Source organism: Oncorhynchus mykiss, chromosome 4 (assembly GCF_057628025.1).
Source record: "Oncorhynchus mykiss isolate SJ-2025 chromosome 4, ASM5762802v1, whole genome shotgun sequence".
Taxonomy (NCBI): Eukaryota; Metazoa; Chordata; class Actinopteri; order Salmoniformes; family Salmonidae; genus Oncorhynchus; species Oncorhynchus mykiss.
This window is the reverse complement of record NC_143025.1, coordinates 62,646,448-62,670,598: the sequence shown is the minus strand read 5'-3', so window position 1 is coordinate 62,670,598 and position 24,151 is coordinate 62,646,448. Positions and strand designations below refer to the sequence as shown.

At 41.9% G+C, this 24,151-nt stretch overlaps 1 long non-coding RNA gene across 1 annotated transcript; it reads left to right on the top strand.

The window, feature by feature from the left end:
• Positions 1-12,084: 12,084 nt before the first annotated feature.
• LOC149984100 (uncharacterized) lies at positions 12,085-14,081 on the top strand. The gene is made up of 2 exons (XR_016495548.1): positions 12,085-12,475; positions 12,595-14,081. It is a non-coding gene; the product is annotated as an uncharacterized LOC149984100 (long non-coding RNA).
• Positions 14,082-24,151: the final 10,070 nt, after the last annotated feature.

Below are 24,151 nucleotides of genomic sequence, written 5' to 3'. Positions count from 1 at the left end.
TTCTTCACTGCCGTGACTTTTGAAAAAATGTTAACTGTTTAAATTAGAGCCTTTTGTAGTTATCTTGGATCAAGTATTTACTGTGGTACAAGCCTAATGTAAAATGTGGCATAATTGTCATATCCTAGTATTTGTTTTAAGAGTAATTCTGTGATGCAACAACTGTCATTTGAAGCCAAAATGTAAGCGGATGACTGCTTTCCCTTTGGAGAAGTCTATTAGAAACTGCTCTTGATGATGTCATACTGTGTACTATACATGTGGGATATTGTGGGAGATCTCCTATACTGCATTGTCCTGAGTAGGATATGTCTGCAGTGTTGCTAATCTGCTCATTCACTGAGATTCCACCCTCATTAATTGACGGAAAATAAGCAGCACATTCTGTGAAATACAACTTTTCTCTTTTCCGTGTCCAATCTAATCACAATATCGCTAAGATTCATCGCACACTGATGGGAATCCTCCACTAAAGTAGCCCAGATTGCTGGTGATGTACTGCCAATAGCAATAATGAGATCAAGTATGGGATTACAAATGAGATGCCTCTATTTATTTGCAAGAATAAATTGTCAGATGATTAGACGCATGTATACTGTACATTTTTCCATAATCAATGAGGTTTCTTTTTTTATTTATTATATTGCTGTGACCTTAGCAATGCCTGTTGCATGCAACATATCCATTGTATTCCTATGATGGGGCGATAACTATCATTATCGAATATGGCCGACTGAACCTCATTCTACAGAGATAATGAGTCTCATTGACGATGTATCCTCAAAGCCGCCACAATTATCTGCCGCTTGTTTGCTCGGTCACGTTCTGTAATCGTACATTCAATGATTCCGTCTTTTTTTGTTTGTTTGTTGTTATATCCCTATGTACAATTTCTGTCTGCCCATTCCTCCAGCAGACACATTCACTTTATGTTGTACTTCACTTGCTCAGTAAAAGTATTGTTAGACGCTACATTATACATAAAACATTTAAACGTACGTGCAGAAACGCTCAAAGGTTAAAGCCACTGTCGTTATTTGAACGTGTTCTATTCCAACGCTGAGTTGGTTCCTAATAGTACACTGTAGGTCCAGTAGAAACATGGGCTTTGTCGTTTCAGGTGACATTCCTTTGGAAAGGAAACCCTATTCTGTGTCCCTTTCATTTGAAACAATGTCCCTGTTTGCTATAACTGGGGAGAGGAGTCACCCCCAGAGAGGTGACGCCGGGAAGAAGAAGCAAGCTATTTGTCATTTGCCACCAGATATAGTGCAACCTTGGCAAAGTGCAGCATATGAGTTACAAGGCAGATAATCACAAGCTAAAGTTTTTGTGATTTAAATTACACTGGTTAGGTCTTCCACTGGAGAGGTTTCACTCCAGCCAGCTGGTCTGCACATGCTCTGAAGACGCGGCTAGGGATGCCGTCTGGGCCAGCAGCCTTGCTACGGTTAATACGCTTAAATGTTTTATTTACGTCGGCCACGGAGAACAAGTGCCTACAGTCCATGGGAGCAGCCTGCATTTGTGGCACTGTGTTGTCCTCAAAGCGGGCAAAGAAGTTGTTTAGCTTGTCCGGGAGCAAGATGTCGGTGTCCGCGATGTGGCTGGTTTTCCCTTTTGTAATCCATGATTGTCTGGAATCCCTGCCATGGACATAACCCGTTTTAGTATGGACATTGCCATTGAGGGCTTCCCCCATGCTTCCGCCATTTTAAAGTAGTCAATTGGATGTGGATTCCAACTGTTGGGGTCATATGGGGATTCCACCTGGTGGGGTCGTAGCCTCAATAGTGCTGCCCATGCTGTCACAGATGTTATAATGGCACAGATATAAAGATGAGTCCTCTATCTATCTCTATGGCTTGTACTGATTCATAGTATGCTCCTTGGATATGCATTCAAACAATTTGCCTCAACTTTCTTTGAGATTTTTGACTTGGGTTAACATTTAATAATTACATTAATCTACTCTAGACTATAATCCCCTAATCCGTATTTGTCCTATCTCTAATCTCCCTCTGATCCTTGAAGAATGAAAGTAGGCACAAATTACAAGATCAGGAGCTACAGTTTTTTGAAATATTGGACGGAATGACCTTTTTGTTGCAGAGGGAGCAAGCAACACAGGGGAGCCAATGGAAAGGCAGCAGGTCGTTTTTGTTAATAATGAACAGATTCATGTGAATATGTTTTATGGTGAAAATGATGTTGTTGGAAAAGGGAAGAGCTTGGTTTGGCTGCGTGCTCCCTCACTGTGTTCTTGCCTCTTTTGAAAAAATAAGCTTTGTCTTTAATGGCAGAATGTGGGCATTCGTGAGAATTCTACAAAATGAAATCAAGACCACTAATCCATACTGGCTCCTTCTGCTGCAAAATCTCAAAAGAAGAATCACTGCTGTTGAATGGATAAAAATAGATTAAAGGCCTAGTGCAGTCAAAAAATGTGATTTTACTGTGTTTTGTATATATTTCCACAATATGAGGTCGCAATACTACTGTGAAATTATGAAAATTATGATCATGCCCTTGTTGTGTAACATACATTTTTGCCTGTTTTGGTGGGATGGCGTTTTGACATCACCAGGCGGGTTATATTAGTTAATACACCAATAAAAGAGAGAGTTCCAAACCTCTTTGCCAATAACAGCTAGTTTTCTGTTTTCCCTTCCCCACTCAGACCACTCCCAGACAGTCCTAGCTAAATTCTTGCTTGAGAAATTGCTCTTTGCTAAGAAGCAAATTTTGTTTCTTTTTGACCATTTTAATTGAAAACAATCATTGTTTTCAATTAAAATGGTCAAAAAGAAACAAAAGGCACTTAATTGTTACCCAGAAATGATTTGATGTTGAGATAAAAACTGTTGCATTGGACCTTCAACCACTAGCTGCTAATCTCTAGGCAATATTCTATTTTACTCTTGAGGATTACCCAATTCTTTTATTTTTCGCCCAAAATGACATCTAATCTAACTGCCTGTAGCTCAGGCCCTGAAGCAAGGACATGCATATCCTTGGTACCATTTGAAAGGAAACACTTTGAAGTTTATGGAAATGTGAAAGGAATGTAGTAGAATATAACACAATAGATCTGGTAAAAGATAATACAAAGAAATAACCAACCGTTCTATTGTATTTTTTTTGTACCATCATCTTTGAATTGCAAGAGAAAGGCCATAATGTATTATTCCAGCTCAGGTACAATTTAGATTTTGGCCACTAGATGGCATCAGTGTATGTGCAAAGTTTTAGACTGATCCAATGAACCATTCTGTTCAAAATGTTGTATCAAGACTGCCCACATGTGCCTAATTTGTTATTAACTGACCTTTCGGTTACCATATTAAGCATTCAACCCATTTCCTTTTAGAAGACTAATACAGCCATAAAAGCAGGCTTCCACAGTGGTATTACTCAAAATGATTAGTAGTTAATGAATGGGTGCCAACATGTGTTGTGGTAATGTATTCAACTGACTGATAGTGGGCCTGGTCCTCTTTGGGAAGGCAGGTAGAGGGAACGTTTATTATTAAAGCCATATTAACAAGTCACAGGAAATGATTTTGGAAAGGAAGTCCTCCCCATACATCATATTGTCAAGCTATGACAAGCGCAATAATGCTACGAAAAAAAACGTCATGTCTTTTTTGGCAAGTATTTGTTATTCATTTAATTTCCTTACATGCTGTTACTGTAGAGGAAGGAAGGAGTGGCTGTGAAAGGCCCTGTCCAAGGAGGAAGGAGAAAGTAGCTGTAAAAGGCCCTGTCCAAGGAGGAAATGGCTGTGAAAGATCCTGTCCAAGGAGGAAGGAGGAAGTGGCTGTAAAAGGCCCTGTCCAAGGAGGAAGTGTCTGTGAAAGGCCCTGTCCAAGAAGGAAGGAGGAAGTGGCTGTGAAAGGCCCTGTCCAAGGAGGAAGGAGGAAGTGGCTGTGAAAGGCCCTTGTCCAAGGAGGAATGAGGAAGTGGCTCTAAAAGGCCCTGTCCAAGGAGGAAGGAGGGAGAGCTGTGAATGGCCCTGTCCAAGAAGGAAGGAGGGAGTGGCTGTAAAAGGCCCTGTCCTCCCCCTCTGACCAACAGATCTTATTACTGCTCTCTGAGTGGATACGGTTGAACCCGGGAGCTCTCAGGATCGAGAAGTATTCACTGGCAATTTCAAGAGGAATTGCGTGTCCACTTTGGTTTAGGGGAAAAGCCAGTCAAGCGTTGGCTGACAAGGCCCATTTTGAAATAAAGTGCCCACGCAAGGAGAAGCTGAAGATGATCTGTTTTTAAAGGCCTGACAGACATCCGTTAACAAGGTTGAGGGTTTTGCAGTATTTTTTTCCCTACGTGGATGTAGACCCATCCGGCCATAAAGACAAATAGAGAGCTTAAGACTAGTTTATATGAGGCTTTCCCTCAGCCGAATGGATCTCTGATAACCTTCACTTTGTAAAGCAGTTCATTAGTGCAGAGAGAAACATTGAGCATGTCTGGGGCACAGGCGCTTCTCTGATCTATGACGCTGTAGTCCTCTGGATTCCTGTGGGTATCAGTCTGCACTGGATTGGTCAGGGTATACATTTTGCACTGGATTGGTCCTGGGTTTCTTTACTAGACTGTTAGTATACAGCACGACATAAATCATGATAACATACAGAGGTCAATGTTGACCAGAACAGGAATTCATCAAACTCGTTTTTCGTTAAAGGCAGACTTAATAGCTGTACATTATACAACCAAACATGGACAAGAAAGGTGACGTGTCATGGTTGGACAGTGGGAGTTTGCAGTTTGATTTTCTGAGTTTGTTTCACTTTTGTCCTTAGTTAACACTGGTTTAAGTGCTGCGGGGCATCTTAAATTGCATCTTACATTTCAAAATAAGGTATTTTGTAGCCTGGGGCGTGAAACACTATTTTTCAACTCCTCTCAAGTCCCTGACTCTTCTAGGCACTACGCCACCGCAGGAAAGAGGCACGCTCTATGACTTATTGACAGATCATTTAATAAAGTGAGATAATAAGGACCTGGGCAGACAGTGCCTGAGCCTCCCTTTCAACTGCATGAACTGTGTCCTCTTCTCAAGGACAGAGGCGTTGCCTATTAGAGGGCCCAGACTGGTGCCCTGTCAAAGTCTGGAAACCAGCAAGAAAAGAAAACACTCCCAACCTTGTAGGGGTTTCCAACCCCTAAAACAGTGACATAGTGTCATAGAAATGATGCTCAAAACCTCTCTCCTGACATGGTGCATTGTTTTCCAATTACATCGGCCCTAACAACCAAATAAAGAAAATTGGGAAGGGATGGGAAATCAATAATCCAAACATGATACCTTTGGAAGAAAAAAAAAAAGTACCTATTCAACCAGAAGGACAGTCCAAATGAAAAGCTCCCAGACAGACCTCCATGCTGACTTTATTGGTCCCTAAAAGACAAACAGCACAAAGGAGAAGGCCAGTCTATTTCCTGTCAGCTCCCCATTGCACCATTTAATTTGCTCTGTGACAGTGGACCCACACCCAGGGCCACGGGCCAGGGCCCACTCATTTACTAGAGTATTAAATGTCAATATATACTCACAACAAAGGTATGCCACCTCACGTCCAAACCTGTGGCTTCACTCATTTAGGCCTGATCCCCAGCAGCATGCCTCTGTATACATGGGCAGTCCGGAGCCAAAGATTCTCATTACCACAATCTGTTGTCCACTTATTCTTTGGGGGAAAGATCAAGAGCTCTGCCAACACAGAGGGAGCTGGATTGTGTCCTCACAGGCCCAGACATCTGCTGGATTCTGCTCTTTTCTTAACTGAGAAATTGGTTTTAGTCACTTTCCCAGAGTTCCAATGAAGTTGAACCTAAGAATATGCACTGGGGGAAAAAAGCTGTCTTTGAACAAGAGGGTAATAGAAATACTGTATATACATTTGGAAATATTGGATTATTAAATGGAAATGAATATCCTGCTGTGTTTTTGTCTCTCCATTCCTATTCCAAGTGTGTAAATCTGCTATAAAAAATAACTCCCTGATAACTTTAGCCACCAGGTGACATTGTCTGCGTCCCTTGAGTTCACAAAAGCTACCAATTAGCCATAGCAGGTGGAAGAGAAATCATACGGCCTCTCTGTGATTGCCTGAATCGTACTCCATATCAGTAATGTATTTTAGAAGAGAAAAGGGAAAGAAAGGAATGATCAAACATTTTCCACACCCAATGTCATTTGCTGACAAAAAAGGTTGTGGACATTAAGTTAATAGGCTTGCATGACAACAGAAACTGGGAGAGAGTAGAGGGAACTTAATAGCTCATTCACACATCTGTGGTCTGTATGCAAAGTGTGCTGCTCTGTTCGGTAATGCTATAGCTCATATCTCATTCCTTTCGATGTTCCCTAGGTTGGCAAGTCACTACACCTCCTTTCTGATCACTGCACTGGATTGGATTTAGCCCATCTCTTCTGGGATTCTCCTCTACCCCTATGCAAGCTAATATGTTTGCCATGTTTAATGATGCACAAAATCTTCCTGAGTAGAAGGTATTTATCTTTATCAGGGTTTCTCTCACAGTGCTCTGTCAGTTGGCAGCCCACAGTATGAGCCATTTACAGACCCTCCCGGGCAAAGCAGTACAAGACCAGCATCAAGACAAAGCAAGAGCTGGCAATCATTAGCAACGAATTCCCGCCAAGCCAATAGGGTACAGGAGTAACACAAAAGCACTGATGTTGAATAGATGACCAAATGGTTGACTATCAGGCCATAACTTACTTCCTTAGTCCTCTTCATCCCAGGTGGCACATAAGGCCGCAACAATCTTCTACCACTGGAGTCTGTCTTTAGCCACAGCGTGTGTGCTGTCCAATGAGAGACCCATCTCTTCCAGCTCAGCCACCACTGTCAGATGCCATGTAGTTTGTGACCCTCATTCGCTTGTGCTTTCCTGTTGGTGTCATAATAAACAGAAAAAAAAATGTGTTTTCAATTTACCATGATTAGGTTAGACAACACGGAGTGCTTACCTTTTCATTCTAATCAAAGACACTCATAATACACATTCAGCAGTCAGCCATTATAGACCGGTAGTTTACGATGACTATCCCACAACTTCATTAAGACGAGACAAAGGAATAACACACACTGATAATATAGTCAAGGTAGTCAAAATGGCTGGCTGGCTGACTGGCTGAAACAGTGGAGACCCTCAAGTTTTGGATAGCTGAGGTAACTGGCAAGAGATGCCATTGTTTGGATGCTGGATGATGGACCACACAGTGAGACTTGACCTTGGCACTTCTAGCTGTTTACCATTCTTTTGTGCCACCAAACTAAAACGTCAAGATCCTCCCAAACATCCTCCACTTTGAACCACAGAACAAAAGGATTGTTTTTGTTTAAGCTCAGAGACATACAGTAATGATCTTGTCTATTTATTGGAAGGAGGAGGAGATGTGGATTCCAGGGATGTGCATGGGAGGTTGATAGAGTATGTGGCAGGATAATGTGAATGCAATCAATAGTTGTTCCAGGTTTTGGGGTTTGAACTTCAACCTTGTTTGGCAGTGTAAATCCTATGCAGACTAAATCCCCCAAAGCATCAGGATGTTTTGGATCGTCATCATAGCAAGCTCATATTAACAATACTGGGGCGTATCGGCACGGTCTATCAGCTGTTCACACTGTCTTCAGCTAAACACTTTGGCAAGACGTCAATCTGAATCCCTATGCCCCAGATGCTACATAAACATACTGTATCAAATGCAGTACCAAAGCCTTCTAGCCATCTTATAGATGGGTTGGTTGTTTAGCAACAAAACCGAAGCGTGCGCAACTATGTTGACAACATGTAAACTATAGTTCTTCTCCAATGTTTATTAAAAACATAAATACATTTGCACAATGACCGCTTGTTGTCTCTCAAATACAGTACCAATCAAAAGTTTGGACACCTACTCATTCAAGAGTTTTTCTTTATTTTTACTATTTTCTACATTGTAGAATAATGGTGAAGACATCAAAACTATGAAATAACACATATGGGATCATGTCATCAAAAAAGTGTTAAACAAATCAAAATATTTGTTTATATTTTAGATTCTTCAAAGCAGCCACCCTTTGCCTTGATGACAGCTTTGCACACCCTTGGAATTCTCTCAACCAACTTCACCTGGAATGCTTTTCCAACAGACTTGAAGGAGTTCTCACATATGCTGAGCACTTGTTGACTGATTATACTTCACTCTGCGGTCGAACTCATCCCAAACCATTTCAATTGGGTTGAGGTTGGGTGATTGTGGAGGCCAGGTCATCTGATGCAGCACTCCATCACTCTCCTTCTTAGTAAAATATCCCTTACACAGCCTGGAGGTGTGTTGGGTCATTGTCCTGTTGAAAAACAAATGAAAGTCCCACTAAGCCCAAACCAGATGGGATGGCGTATCGCTGCAGAATGCTGTGGTAGCCATGCTGGTTAAGTGTGCCTTGAATTCTAAATAAATCACAGACAGTGTCACCAGCAAAGCACCCCCCACACCATCCCAACTCCTCCTCCATGCTTCACGGTAGGAAGCACACATGCAGAGATCATCCGTTCACCTACTCTGCGTCTCACAAAGACACGGCGGTTGGAAACAAAAATCTCATATTTGGACTCATCAGACCAAAGGACAGATTTCGACCGCTCTAATGTCTATTGCTAGTGTTTCTTGGCCCAAGCAAGTTTGTTCTGCTTATTGGTGTCCTTTAGTATTGGTTTCTTTGCAGCAATTCGACCATGAAGGCCTGATTCACGCAATCTCCTCTGAAAAGTTGATGTTGAGATGTGTCTGTTACTTGAACTCTGTGAAGCATTTATTTGGGTTGCAATCTGAGGTGCAGTTACCTCTAATGAACTTATCCTGCAGCAGAGGTAACTCTGGGTCTTCCTTTCCTGTGGCGGTCCTCATGAGAGCCAGTTTCATCATAGGGCTTGATGGTTTTTGCGAATGCACTTGAAGAAACTTTCAAAGTTCTTGAAATGTTTCATATTGCCTAACCTTCATGTCTTAAAGTAATGATGGACTGTCATTTCTCTTTGCTTATTTGAGCTGTTCTTGCCATAATATGGACTTGGTCGTTTACCAAATAGGGATATCTGCTGTATACCACCCCTTTATCATTTTTTTATTTTAAATGTATTCAACCAAGTAGGCCAGTTGAGAACAAGTTCTCGCTTGCAATTGTGACCTGGCCAAGATAAGGAAAAACAGTGCAACCAAAAACAACAACAGCTTACACATGAACAAACGTACAGTCAATAACACAAGAGAAAAATCTATGTACAGTGTGTGCAAATGTAGAAGAGTAGGGAGGTAAGGCAATAAGCAGGCCATCGAGGCGAAATAATTACAATTTAGCATTAAGGGACTAACTCTTCCTGGTCAGTAGGAGACACCATATTACATTGTTTAGGGGATATGTCAGTGGAGACCACCTCTTCCAGGGCAATAGGAGACACCATATTACATTGTTTAAGGGATATGTCAGTGGAGATCACCCCTTCCTGGTCAGTAGGAGACACCATATTACGTTGTTTAAGGGACTACCTCTTCCTGGTCAATAGGAGACTCCATATTACATTGTTTAAGGGACTACCTCTTCCTGGTCAATAGGAGACTCCATATTACATTGTTTAAGGGACTACCTCTTCCTGGTCAATAGGAGACTCCATATTACATTGTTTAAGGGACTACCTCTTCCTGGTCAATAGGAGACACCATATTACATTGTTTAAGGGACTACCTCTTCCTGGTCAACAGGAGACTCCATATTACATTGTTTAAGGGATATGTCAGTGGAGACCACCCCTTCCAGGGCAATAAGAGACACCATATTACATTGTTTAAGGGACTACCTCTTCCTGGTCAATAGGAGACTCCATATTACATTGTTTAAGGGACTACCTCTTCCAGGGCAATAGGAGGCACCATATTACATTGTTTAAGGGATATGTCAGTGGAGACCACCTCTTCCAGGGCAATAGGAGGCACCATATTACATTGTTTAAGGGATATGTCAGTGGAGACCACCCCTTCCAGGGCAATAAGAGACACCATATTACATTGTTTAAGGGACTACCTCTTCCTGGTCAATAGGAGACTCCATATTACATTGTTTAAGGGACTACCTCTTCCTGGTCAATAGGAGACTCCATATTACATTGTTTAGGGGATATGTCAGTGGAGACCACCTCTTCCAGGGCAATAGGAGACATCATATTACATTGTTTAAGGGATATGTCAGTGGAGACCACCCCTTCCTGGGCAATAAGAGACACCATATTACATTGTTTAAGGGACTACCTCTTCCTGGTCAATAGGAGACTCCATATTACATTGTTTAAGGGACTACCTCTTCCTGGTCAATAGGAGACTCCATATTACATTGTTTAAGGGATATGTCAGTGGAGACCACCTCTTCCAGGGCAATAGGAGACACCATATTACATTGTTTAACACTGGAGTGATAGATGTACAAATGAAGATGTGCAAGTAGAGATACTAGGGTGCAAAAGAGCAAGAGGAAAAATAACAATATGGGGATGAGGTAGTTGGGTGTGCTATTTATAGATTGGCTGTGTACAGGTACAGTGATCGGTGAGCTGCTCTGACAGCTGATGCCTATCTTGTCACAACACAAGTGATTGGCTCAAAAGCATTAAGATGGGAAGAAAATCCACAAATTAACTTTAAACAAGGCACACCTGTTAATTGAAATGTATTCCAGGTGACTACCTCATGAAGCTGGTTGAGATAATGCCAAGAGTGTGCAAACTGTCATCAAGGCAAAGGGTGGCTACTTTGAATAATCTCAAATATAAAATATATTTTGATTTGTTTAACCCCTTTTAGGTTACTACATGATTCCATACACTTTATTTCATAGTTTTGATGTCTTCACTATTATTCTACAATGTAGAAAATAGTAAAAATAAAGAAAAACTCTTGAATGGGTGTTGACTGGTTCTGCACATCGTTACAGTTGTTGGTTAGCTAGCTAGTGAATTTGAGCCATATTAGCATTGACATGAAATCAGTCAAAACACCTAAACAAAATACATGATATCAATAATAAGATTAAACTAGCTGAAATGAGTCTCTAACGATTCCCCACATGGCAGTTTCTTGTCATTGTCGGTGGCTATCTGGCCACCCCAGATCACAACAACCCACAAACTTCTGCTCCATTGAAGCGTGTGCATCGTTTTCATGACTTTGTCAGATAACCCATCTACGGTTACAGAAATAGATTATCTTCTGTTATTAGCATTTTGAGAGTATTGTATTTGTCAATCATCACCTCATCTTACTGTTAGTATAGCAACCACTGGGTTTTGTTGTTCCTTGTGATGTTCGCCGTTCTCTGTCTAGCCTGCACTTCTTCCTTTAGCGGTCTGTGCATGGTTCACAATAATTCAGGATTGAGTTGGCTACACGTAGCATGTATGAGAGACATCTTTTAATTACAATGTCATGTACAGTATATGAGGCTTGTTAGGCATGCAGCCATCCTAATCCTCGAGCTCAGTCATTTCAGCTGTAAAGAGAACATGTGTTGCATGAAAAACCCTCCCCTGCTCGGTCACCCTCACACTTGGGTTACAATTAAAAGTTGTTGAAGGTGCAGTTGTTCAAACTCGACATAATATTACCTTGTACAGTGCATTCCCCGAAATCATTCATGCCCCTTGACTTACTCCACATTTTGTTGTGTTACAGACTGAATTCAAAATGGATGAAATATAATTTCTCACACATCTACACAGAATACCCCATAATGACAAAGTCAAAACATGTATTATAATTATATATTTATTTTTTTATGTATTGAAAATGTACAGAAATATCACATTGACATAAGTATTCACACCCCTGTTAGAATAACCTTTGGCAGCGATTACAACTGTGAGTGTTTCTGGGTAAGTCTCTAAGAGCTTTGAACACCTGGATTGTTCAATATTTCAAGGAGATTGAAGTCTGCTTACTTATTGACTCAAGACATTTCAGCTTTTCATGTTCTATTAATTTGTAAACATTTCAAAAAACAATTCCACTTTGACATGGGGTATTGTGTGTAGGCCAGTGACAAAAACAAATCTACATTTCATCATTTTTCATTTCCGTCTGTAACACAACAAAATGTGGAAAAAGTCAAGGGGTGTGAATACTTTCTGAAGGCACTGTATGTAACCAATGCCGTATGTTCAAAATGTATAGCACACACTTCACCACTAACAGCAGGCACTTCCAACACAGAACATCCACAGAGATTCTTTGACATCTGCTTACACGAGGACACATCGAATTCCAGCTAAATATTAATTGTTCACATTTCAAAATGTACATCCGATTCAAAATGAAGCCTAGATATGCCATGCATTTCAGATTTGTGATGCAGAAGATGTCTTGTACAAGAAGCTTCCTCCCTCTCTGTAAAGACTGGAGAAGACTGCTGCGGTATGATTATTAGGCTCTTCTCTCTGACTATGGCGAAAATACTTTGAGGCAGACGGCTTATTATGCTATTCCCTTTCATGTCTTTGGAATAAACTTATCACTTTAATGCTCTTTTCCAGATCTCTCATTGATTCACATCCCCTCTGGCTTGTCAGGAAACTTCCGATGGAGATGAAAAGAGAAAGAGAATAAATGCTCTTGGATATGCAAGCCTCCTTAATCAGCTGGAGAAAAACAGTCAAAGTTCACCGAAAGGTCAGGACTTAAGAGGAAGTAGTCCACAGTAGCTTCCTCGACATAAAGTATAGCCCAAGATTGACGCTGCTTTACAGTAAAGGTGGCCACAATATTATACTGACAAAGTCTCGCCTTCCTTATGTGACCTCATGAACTTGATTTCTCAGGTAAGCCATGACTTGTGTCTTCTGACACATGCACTTTGCAAACAAACAGGGAATAATATATTTTTAAAGATATTTGTTACTGTAGTTATTCCTCGTTTTCTTCAAAATGACGAGTGAAGGTGATAGGAAGAACGTGGAACAAGTGAGCCATCCATCCACATCAATGGAGACGTCCAATAGTCCAATTGACACAGTCTAAGAGCTGGTGTCCATTTACTTATCAGCAGGCTGTTGGTTTCATGGCAGACCGAGACCAAGTTGATATGATTTCACATTTTCCACATAAGAAAGGGACACTGCTCTCTGTACCTGCCATGTTTTGGTGCTCTGATCCCGGCTTTGATGAGGTCATGAATCTGTCTGGCTTACCACACGCTAAACAATGGCTTCAAGATGAAGTCAACGTCAAGGTTGATTGACATGGAGAGCAGGATTTCCACTCAAAAGTTTCCATGCAGATATAGTAATGTCATAAAGCTGAAGAATTTTCTCTGTGTTGAAGCAATCTTGTGTGGGGGCTCTCTCTCTCCGCACATCCGATAGTTCCAGTTCTGTAACATCAAGGGCTGGAGCTGCCAATTCCCTCCCATGTGGCCTTGGAGCTGGAACGCCAATACCAGGTGAAAACGGCAGAAGTTTTCCATTAATCCTCGCAGTGGGCCTGTCTGGGCTGGGGAGGCTGGGAGGACATAGGACTGGGTCACCTCCACAGGCACGGCTGGGCTAGCGTTACTACCTCAAGACTGGGAGTTGACAGGAACGCTACTGTCTCCAGGGAGAAAGACTGGCCCAATTACACAACCAAGCCACCTCTAGAATGAGCCGAGTGGAAGAGGAGAAGTACTTTATTGCCCCACAAGGAAGAGATTGAACGTGTGTGTTAATAGATTGGTTGATGGTTATCCTTTCAGTACTTCAAAGTACAGTAGAGGCAGACGCAAAAACATTTTATGAGTGATGGCTTTCTTTGGACATTATTGCTATTTTAGCCTGTCACGGGTTGAGACAGGCTATAATTCAGGATGGATTATAGCCTTTGAGACTATAATACTTGTCCAATTAAAGCACTATAGATAATCCCGTTGATTTGAACCTTTTATTTTGATATAAAGAGGAGTATAAAATACATGTGATGACTCATCTTACTGCCATGAAACAGAGGAGTACAGAAATTAACAATAAATTGCACATCTGATCTGAAATCTCTTCTGTTAGACAGGCTAACTGTGGTATCAGTGATTCTTTTTTAAATATGTTTTTCCATAATGATCATACATTTTAAGGTCCCAGTTCTAGTTTCAGACACATTTGTCCTTAGCTCATATTATCAATTTGTAGCTAAGTTATGTCTCGGAAATCAATTAAGCGTGCACAGGTTACAATAAGGGGTTCAATTAACCAGAGCCATATGCTTGCTCACTCGTAAATAATCAAGCGACAGATCCTGGGACAGCCTGGAACCAGAACAAGAGCAACACAAAAAAAAAGCCTAAATGAGGTGCGATTTACAGATCAATCAAAAGGCTTTTATGAAAATGCTCAAAAAAGGGAAAGATGCTAAAAATCGACCTGTGATGAATACACTTGTGTATGAGTGTGCGGGGGAATCGATGTCAGATGATTCATTTCTGGGGTCATAATGGCAGTGAGCAGGCTCCCCAGGGAGTCTCAACCTTTTTATTTGCAAGCAATCCTGTGTGTTCGATCCCCCCTCTCCTCCGGGAAACCACCACAATACACCCCCTTGACTGGGATACAGCCGGTGACACACAATTTATCAAGAAACCAATAAAGGCTGTTAACGCAAAACGACATTTTCAACACCAATATAAATCACCCTATCAACTTCTTAACGGTGAGTATAATGGTACCAATAGGTGTCAATGTCTCTCTCTAAATTAGAGAACAGTGACACCTGTCTGCCTTTGATTAGGTCTGCGTCAAAGAAAGCAACCCTAATCCACATAACAGCCACTTTGTGCCTGTAGTCAGTGGTGACCGCGTGTCTAAAGTTCAGTCTGAACTGGGCTGGAGGGTTTCAAAAGACAGAGAGATAGAGAAATCCAGTCAGTTCTGGCGAGAGATATTACACTGCTGTACCATATTTATCTTCACTCTGAGGCTTTTTGCCTTAACATTCTACAAAGCACTCATTAAGCCACCGTAAATTGCGGGTACTGCACTCCCTCTCTTTGGTTGCAGCCTCTTCGCCCTCTCTCCCTGGGCTCTATGTGATGTGTCACTTCTCTCCTGTCTCTCTCTCTCTTTCTCTCTCTCTCTCTCTCTCTCTCTCGCTCTCTGTTCTCTCTTTCTCTTTGGCTGCGGTTTCTTACCTCTCTCCCCGGGCTCTGTGTAGGGTGTGTGGTGTGTCACTTCTCTCCTTGTACTATACTACGCTGCCCGGTCACAGCCAGGCCACGTAATTGAACAGCTCTACTCCTGAACTAAATTTGATTCAGAGGGAAATAAGGCTGTGCTCCTGGGATAGCTTCAAAAGGAGCTGGGCTGGGTCGGGGCATGATTCTGCAGGTCTGCTGGGCGGTGGAGGTGCAGGGAGGTGTAACATGGAGGGAAATCTGGACAGGCACCATGCCTAAATCCAAGGTGGAATGTCAGTGATGTCGAGGCCTTTGAATTGGTTTCCTTTATATAGAATATAGCTATAATTTGGACATTCCTGGACATTTTTGGAGATAAAATATTCCCTCAGAATAAATGGGTCAGTGTCCACTCTCAAACCCCTTAGCTCCTCCTGTGGCTGACCCTGTGCATTATTCTTCAGTTATAACCCACACACTTAAAAAAAGAAAAAATAATAATCAAGATAATCAAGATATCTTCTCTCGTTGCATCTCGCTGCCAAAGTGGCTCATTGAATGCAGACACACATACGAGATTGCGAGAAGACTATCTACAGAACTCCTAAGTTTCGCAATATTGCTGTGATGAGATCTCACTCTGGGTGCTAGTCGGCTTTTTTTCCCCTGTGTTTGCGAGCGCTGAAATGAGCACAGGGTTTAAATGGCTTTCTGTGCCCGCGGAGGTCTGATACAATTTTATCCTGACAAAACATTTGTCATTTCTTTACCGGCGAAGCTGATCTGGCAGGCTTTACTGTAGCTCTCCAAACACCTGAGCAAGCCACCATGAATACCAACACATCACTACACCTCGCCTGCCTTCCCCATGTCTGCAAGAGACACTATCTGCTTAATGCGAGATGTCTGCAATCGTAAATTCAATTAAGTACCTACTCCCCAAATGCTCTTATCCCCATCAACGTTATTGTGAAATGTATACAGTATGTTGCAAATGTACCTGTGTCCATGATCTATACTTGTATTGTAGCATTACTTGCCTTGTCCATTAAATTAATATTATAAAATGTTATCTGGGTATAGACTGTGGAACAGCACGGAGTTCGTCTGTTTGTGACAACTATTAACAAAAATGAAATTTGATGGCTTCCTGTCATCATATCGTTTCTGACAATATCGCAATATTATTTTTGCGCTAGTTGGCTGTACCTGCACCAAAACGCCAGTATTTTTCCTTCATAGCTTGTTCTCCATCTTCTTTTTAAATATGGAGCCAATTTTGTTTTCAGCACTTTTATTTCCATGACCGATCAAATCTTGTTTTCTCATGGTTCTCTCTCTCGTCTCTCTGCAGCAGACATATGGTGAGCAATATGTTTGGAACATCGAATCGCAATAAAATCACAGTATCGAATCGCAATACATATAGAATCGTTAGAATCGCAATAGATATCTTATTGGCACCTAAGTATCGTAATAATATTGTGTATTGAGGTCCCTGGCAATTCCCGGCCCTACAATTGAGCAGAGCGTGTATACTTCTACTACATAACTGAATCCCCCTGCCAGTGGCTTCAAGACCCTCCTTAGTCTCTGTCACTGCTTTCTAGACTTATAATACTGCAGAGAGTAGAGTCTGCAAGAAGCCTGATGGCCATCATGGAGGTGAAGGGCATTTCAGGAGTATCAATGCTCCCCTCCCATTCCCGGATACTCCCTTCTAGCATCATGTCCCCTGGAGCCACAACTCAACAGGGGCAGAAAGAGACCTTCCCCTATCGAGGCCACATGTAGCCACGAGGCGATGCGGTAACGGCAAGTTCCGACTCATGTACAGAACCGCAAGCCTGTTAGGTTGCTGATTTGTTTGTGGCAGTAAATTAGAATCTCTTGAAGTTTGGCTTGATGTGTGGCTTCGGGGGGGGGGGGGGGGGGGGTGAACAAAAAGGAATCAGAGATCATAGGCAAGTAGGATGGAAAAAAAGAGTGGATACCGCTGAGCCAGATGTTGACTCCAGTCATCAGTGGGCAGGCTGCAGGGGGAGGGTGGGGGGGGACGTATTAGACCCAGGAGCTGTCTAATTGTGGAGACCAATCTTAAATCTGTGATAATTACAAGTGATCTGGAGTGAATTATAACAACCAGGAAGCACACCCCGGAGGAAAATGGAGGAGGCTACATTTCATGTGAAAACCCGGTGTGACTGCCTGCCAGCCCTGCACTGAGCACAGTGGTGGGCTTAATAAGGAAATATTAAGCAAATTACCTGTGAAAATGGGCAGTCATTTCCATGCCCCGAGCAGGCCTTTTTTTTATCCAGTTAGACCTTTAGAGTCATTCATCCGTGTGCACATGATTCTTCTCTGGTCTGACCGATCAATGGGGGTTTTGATGAAAGATATTACATTGTTTATTCATAAGGCCACATTATTAACGACAGGCTTATGAGCCAGAGGATGACACGGATGCATGTTTTTCCTTTCTAATCAACCTCAGGTGACTCTTGTCCTCCCTCTTGCCTCATCCCTCTCTCCCACCTCAATATCTCTCTAGCACCCCCCCTCTCTCTCCCTCTAACCCTCTTTCGAGCACACAGAAGCAGAGCACTGTAACAGAATGCAGTCGTTAGCACACGGCCATATCATCCATTTTGTCAGCTCTGACAAATCATTTAATGGGATGTGGTCTGGTCATGGACCCACGGAGTGATACCTCCTATTTACTGTCCCAGTTGCATGCTCCATTGCTCTGCCCGTAAATAGGAATCAAACAGAGTTGAGTCCCAATAAATGACAAAGAGGGACAGATTACCTCAGATATGTATATATTCCCCTTTAATCTTTTCAGCTCTGTCATTTTCTCCTCTCCTTTCTTCCTTGTTCATAGTGTGCCCCCTATAGGGCAGTAAATGTATTGCAGATCCCTTTGTTTGACGTCAAGCCTGCTACAGTATCTTATAATATTGGCTCTACAAATTACAGCAGTGCCAGATCTTACAATGGACGTTCACCTTGAGTCAGGTCCTCTTTTCATTTGTGGTTCGCAGACGGAGCTAATGCTTTTCCCAAAATAATCAGAAAATATGTTATCTTTGGGGCACACAATCTCCTTTGACATCTCGACATAGTAAATAGTCTTCCATTTAACACACCTTTTCAAATCGGTTTAACAGCAGACTATTGAATATGAAATCTCTTCGACAATATACTAACCAGGGACTGTAAAGAAATAACACTTAGCTGGGAAAGGCTTACAGTGGAGAAAGGGATTTTGTTTTGGCTGGAAATAACAAGAAATATTCTAACTCTCCCTGGTGCAGTTGGTGGTGCCTTCACTTGATCTGTCGACTGACACTGCAGCATCATACGCTATTACGCTGCAGTGTCCGTCGACAGATCAAGTGGAGGCACCACCAATGGCCAGGTTGATGTACTGTCATACCATAGCTACCTTCACTGATACCACCTTAAGGTTCAAACTTGACCAATACCACTCACAATGGTTTCTCCACTGTGGGATGGAGTAGTACTGCTTGAACTCATTTATGAGAGGAGATTGTTATTCTGTTGATGGTGTCAATGTGTAATCTGTACAATTATCGAATGAAATGGTAAGCAATCATCGAATTTCGCAGACTGTTAGGGTCAGTGGTGAACATTAGAACCATGTAAACCACTGACAGGCAGCCATCAGACACATAGCATTTAGAACACCAGATAGAACATACAGCATGCTGGGGGATTGAGAGAGGAGGATGAAATATAGATGAATTGTAGGTGAATCTGAGTTCAAATCAAATTTAAAACATTTTCAATCCTTAATTGATTCAAATCGGTGTTCATTGGATTGGGAACACTTTTTTTAATGAACCCACCACTCTCCTCGATTATATTCACATGGGCACATTGCAGTTTCTCTCTGCATCTGCAGCTCATGTTGCCTAACATAGGAAGTGCTTAAAACCACACAGTGGTGGCTATTTGAAACTACAGTATACTCCTGTATTCAGCTTCAGATGAGACTGTTTTCTTTAACTTCTCTTTCAAAGACCGCCACATTCACTCCTAACAACCCTGTAGCTGGACTATTATAGTATTACATTACGACCTGCGACAATAAATTAATTTGAGCAGCTAAAATACTAGGGCCGGGACCATACCAGTATCCTGATACTCGTTAGTATCGTGGCAAGGAAACAAACACAAAGCATCTTTAGGAAAACAGCCCTAATGTTGGAAATAAACATCATTATCCAGAGTCACGTTTATTTATTTTGCAAGTTATCACACAATATTTTACATATAGCAGGTTTTGAAAGGACCAAAGAGTTTAGTCTGCTTTGTGTTTTCATTTTTTGCCATGGAGAAAATATTGCCATACTGTTATCGTCACAGCCCTGTAAAATACTGTATTCATACACACACAGAGGGAAAGTTTTCAAAACACAAGTGTTTCGAGCAGGTGGGTACTATAGTTCTCCAGTGATCTTCAACCCATTTGCCATATCTGTATGATAAAGAGCATTGGCACGGCATCCCAACTCCATCATTTAGTACATTCAAAGATGTGCCCTGAGTGGCTCTATGGGCACACAATCAACCAAACCAACAGAGTAGAAATACAAATGGACAAAACCATTACTTCATATCGTAATAGCTGCAGAAAGTAATTGTGCAGTGAAAATCCTAAATCTTACATAAATTAAGTCTTTGGGATGCACCCGCTTTCCCCTAAGTGCTTTATATTAAACTCAGCTCAACAACTCCTTGGCCGAGGAGCCTTGGACAAGGTCCTCAATGATATATAAGACAATAAACAATACACTTCAGTGGGTAGGTGAGAGTCTTCCACCACCACATGAGCATGAGGCTTTTTAAAATAACAGTTGCTTCAGGCTTCTTTCTTTTTGTTATCAGATCACCTTTTAATTATTTCCAGGACAGGGGAATCTGGTTTAAATGTTGTGAACTTAGCACAATGGGCGCAGCAGGCCACTTGCTAATCCTGTTTCCAAATGAGAGCCACTTGTCAAGGTCAGTCTCCAACTCTGTTATTAATTTGTCCCCTGACAATAACTTCCTGGGGTATTCCCAGCCATCTTCCCATCAGAACAACCCAATCTCATGACCGTAAGTACAGGCATCGACAGCAACAGTGGCCTGCAGGCTACCAATTGAATCTCTCACCCTCTACATCTTTTTCAAATGACCATGTAATATCACTGCTGTTACACAGACATGATCAGAAAAATGTCTTGGAGACAGGGAAGGAAGATAACTAAGGGAAGATAGAGTGGAAGGGAGCTGTATAACCCCCAGTACACTCTCTAAAAAGCCTTCATAGTAAGGAGAAATTCGAAGGAATATATGGGGCCTGTAGAGACCTATGCTGAATGTGTTATGAATTCTGTATAGCATAGTACATATTGCCTGAAGATAAAGAGTATCCAAGATGGCAAGAGAGATACTTCCTCCTGTGCAGCACTATGATCACAGTCCGCACCAAAATCAAAATCAATGCATCAAACCAAACCACCACAGCTGTCAGCAAACACATTTGTCAGGCTGCGACATCGCCACTGTGTCCTTTCTTTGAGCGTTCCCAGCTTGCAATCACCGTTAAAAAAAAATCATGCTGCCTGTCAGAACCAATAATGCCACCTCACACATTTAGCAGTCCTGACATCTTGGTGAACCACAACCATCAAATGCTGAAGTCTGGCTTTGGGTGTTGGAAGGGAGCCAATGGGTGGGCTGAAGAGTGAGTGAGTGAGTGAGTGAGTGAGTGAGTGAGGGAGGGAGGGAGGGAGGGAGGGAGGGAGGGAGGGAGGGAGGGAGGGAGGGAGGGAGGGAGGGAGGGAGGGAGGAGGGGAGGGATGAAAAGTTGAGCTGTATCTATGTGTGTTGTTAATTCTCCCCGGTCGGTCTCCATACTAGAAACAAATGAAGTCTTGTGGACTAGTGAACATAGCCGAGGTGGGGTTGGGAATAGGACATGAAGGGGAGAGACGAGAGTGGCTCATAGACTCAACACTGTGCTTTTGTGAATAATTCAGTCACAGGCTCGGAGTGGGAATGCTCACTCTGGTCAAGACAACACCAGAGACCACCACAGCAAAAGAGCCACGGCCCCACAGACTGACAGTGAAGTCTGGTATTAGACATTGAAGGACAAGGAGACACTGTTTTTTCCACCTGCGAAAACACCTTCAGAAGAACCCTGTGACAGCACACTGCTGAGTAGCTATTTTTTAAGAATGTCTATATTGAGGTCTGACAAGGTGTATAGATTCTCTTACACATTTATGAGGCAGCTCTAGGCAGGGTGGAAGTCGAAGAGCAGGAAACGACTTCATTAGCCCACCACCTATGGGATTCAGCAGCTCTCTATGGAGCTCTCAGCTGCACTGGGTAATCACAGATAAAGATAGATACTTAACAAGGCCTGGCAGGGCTGACATTACATTGACAGTGTGCTACCAATGTTACCATGATGCAAGCGCACGTGAGATTTGGTTCCAGGTGCCGACATTACCTTCACACAGAAAGACACTGTTTCCAACCTGTCATAATATGATTTGCTATTATGCATATATTCAAACATTCCAAATGATTAGACTCTATTATGAAACATGTGCACTATCTTAATCCAGGAGGGAAAAAGATAAATAGACCTGCAACTTTTATACAGCACTTATTTTATCTTAATTCATTAATTGGTGTTCCTGTAGTGTACTATTGAAAGTTCGACCCAGGGGAGAATGGGGTGTGAAAACACGTTTGTTTGTTCATTGATTACCACTCAGACCCTCCAGCTGGAACCAGACCTGATGCGTATCTGCTGCTATGTTTGCCTTTGCACCTGCACTGTTGTTTACTAGTCCAGAGAAAGGGTTACAACCACATAAAAGTCAGACAAGTGAGGGATTGGCGATGCCTTTGAATCCAATGCCTGGATGAGTCCATGCATCACAGCACTGACAGGTGTTTCAGCACTTAAGGCCTATAGCACTCGGCTTGAGTGTGGCAGGGGACTCATCACAGCTAAATGCAGAATAATTTTTGGGGGCTTTTGTTATGAGACACAAATGAGAGAGGTTTGTATTCAGGGGACGTAGGAAAATAGATGTAATGAATGCTGATACTCGGTTGAAAACAGGTATTCAACCAAAAGGGGAAATAACTACAACTGTAAATGTATATGGTATGTATAAGCTGGAAGTAGATGCATAAGGGTTGTCCATTAGTTTACTCCAAGTAGGGGTGGGATGGTATGGTAGGGAAAAATGATAAAGGAAAATATATAAAAATATATGGACACTACTGGTCAAAAGTTTAAGACCACCTCCTCAATCAAGTTGTTTTCTTTATTTGTACTATTTTCTACATTCTAGAACAATAGTGAAGACATCAAAACTATGAAATAACACATGGAATCATGTAGTAACCAAAAAAAGTGTTCAACGAGTCAACATATTTTTTAGATTCTTCAAATAGCCACCCTTTGCCTTGATGACAGCTTTGCACACTCTTGGCATTCTCTCAACCAACTTCACCTGGAATGCTTTTCCAACAGTCTTGAAGGAATTCCCACATATGCTGAGCACTTGTTGGCTGCTTTTCCTTCACTCTGCGGTCCGACTAGTCCCAAACCATTTCAATTTGGTTGCGGTTGGGTGATTGTGGAGGCCAGGTCATCTGATGCAGCACGCCATCACTCTCCTTCTTGGTAAAATAGCCCTTACACAGCCTGGAGGTGTGTTGGGTCATTGTCCTGTTGAAAAACAAATGAAAGTCCCACTAAGCCCAAACCAGATGGAATGGCGTATCGCTGCAGAATGCTGTGGTAGTCATGCCGCATAAGTGTGCCTTGAATTCTAAATAAATTACAGACAGTGTCACCAGTAAAGCACCCACACACCATCCCACCTCCTCCTCCATGCTTTACAGTGGGAAATACACATGCGGAGATCATCCATTTACCCACACCATGTCTCACAAAGACACAGCGGTTGGAACCAACAATCTCCAATTTGGACTCCAGACCAAAGGACAAATTTCCAACTCCCTTGCTGGGGTGTCTTGGCCCAAGCAAGTCTCTTATTAATATTGGTATTGTGCTGCCATCCTGTTAGAAGGTAACAGATTGTTTTATTACGGTGGTAAAGATGGATTTTCATTGTGTTCTATGGTGTTTATCGCCACCTAGTGGAGCTTTCTGGTACTTAGAAAGACTGTACACAAACAGGAAGTAGAGAATTTGTTCTGCACGCATAGAAGCAGCTAAAAACAACGCTACGGTGCAGGTCTTTTAGTGTAGTTATTTCTTGTCACGCTTCAGCCTCGGAAAATATTTGTTTGTAAGTTCAATTCAAACATATTGCTAGTGATGATAATCTTGTTATTGATAGAGTTGCTGACATATCAATGTTGGTTGGTTGCATTTACTCACACAAATTGCAATGCCTTTCATGTATGCCAACAGCTGTATTACTTTGCTCGTGCATCATGCAAACTAATTGTAAAATATACAATACTGTTTTGTTACTGTTTCTAGTGTTATATGCTTTGTTATTCTACAGAGATGGTTGTACATTATTAGAGTAATGAAAGGAGTTAGCCAATTACCAATATGAGTAACAATTAGCTATATGGTTTGGCGTCGTGCTTTGTATTTTCATGCAACTTCAACTTGAAAGGTATAATGTACAGCTACAATATGTCGATTTGAATTGAATACTAAAGTATATTATTTTCTGTATTTTGCAGTTTCACAACATAAATGTTTTCAATATATTCATTGAAGAAAAGTCACGCCTTGGGAGTTTTATTGAAGATTTAGTTGTTGGCTATCTGTCTAGTTTTGCATGGGAACGCAACTCAAGGTCAGAATAGGTATCCTTTAGTAGTGGTTTCTTTGCAGTAATTCGACCATGAAGGCCTGATTCACACAG